At 38.4% G+C, this 1082-nt stretch overlaps 1 long non-coding RNA gene across 1 annotated transcript; it reads left to right on the top strand.

The window, feature by feature from the left end:
• The first annotated feature begins 361 nt into the window (after positions 1-361).
• On the top strand, positions 362-1076 carry LOC107579895 (uncharacterized). Its single transcript, XR_001608547.1, has 3 exons — positions 362-479; positions 617-642; positions 740-1076. It is a non-coding gene; the product is annotated as an uncharacterized lncRNA (long non-coding RNA).
• The last annotated feature ends 6 nt before the right edge of the window (positions 1077-1082 follow it).

Genomic DNA, 1082 nt, shown 5'->3' with positions numbered 1-1082 from the left:
GGCACAGTGTGTGATACAGTAGTGGATTGAAAACTGCGTCGGAGCTGCTGTGTCAATTGTCCCATCACTAGTTTTGTTCACACAGCATGGCTTCACCGAAAATGCAGTTGCGAGTCCTGAAAATTTACTGGTTTGAGTTCGGTTATAGAATGTGGTTGTCACTCCTGTGCACGCCCATATATAAAAATAATATATATTTTTTTTAGCCCATGGAAGCATGTGCTTAGTGGTGTAGTGACTTAAATATCTTAATGGTAAATATCTTACATACAATATTTTAAATATGACCAACATTGATGTAACTACCGATTATCATTCTCGATGTAGTAATGATGACTGTCTGTCCTTATCTGTTTCAGATTCAGGTCTGTCTCCAGCTGCTGTAGCAGGAATATGTGTTGGTGTTGTTCTGTTGTTCGTGGCTGCAGCTGCTGGTGGTGTGATTTACTATCGCAAGCGTCCTCAAGCAGGAGAAAATAGTGAGTATTACATACAGATGATTTAACAAGATGGAAAAAGTGTGAAAGGAATCTTTAAAAGCTGTCAAAGTAAGTATTTTTCTACTCATAAATCAAAGTAATGTGTGTTTAATTGAATTTTGTTATTGTTCAAACAGACACCACAGCACAATCCAGTGATCAGGTGAGATACCATGCACACTGAGGAAGAGAAAATGTCGGTGCATCAAGAAAACAAAATAATCCTCATTTACCCTCTGTGAATCAGTGTTTTATTACAGTCAGGTCATTTAAAAGACTCATCTCCTAATCTGTTTTACCCTATGTTGATGGACAATGCTAATGAGACGTCCCCTGATGGGAATGAGACTGAGGCTGCCGATGAGACATCACTGTAACATCACTGGTACCAGTCAATTTTCAGCTCAAACAGCACAGCAGAACTGACTGAAATTTATATATACATACAGCAATAATTGAGGAAACATGTAAACCAGCAAAAGAACAATGGTCTCTTGAGATTTTTTGGTATATGGGGGGATTAAGCTGCTGAACTGACCCAGAACAATGGGCATTTATTTCTGTTTCCTATCATTAAAGGGGTCTTGTGATGCGATTAAAATT

The sequence above is a fragment of the Sinocyclocheilus grahami genome, unplaced genomic scaffold (assembly GCF_001515645.1).
Source record: "Sinocyclocheilus grahami isolate Dianchi unplaced genomic scaffold, SAMN03320097.WGS_v1.1 scaffold21327.1, whole genome shotgun sequence".
In the NCBI taxonomy this organism is placed as follows: Eukaryota; Metazoa; Chordata; class Actinopteri; order Cypriniformes; family Cyprinidae; genus Sinocyclocheilus; species Sinocyclocheilus grahami.
The sequence above is the reverse complement of the archived record's forward strand: the minus strand, read 5'-3'. Positions and strand labels throughout refer to the sequence as shown.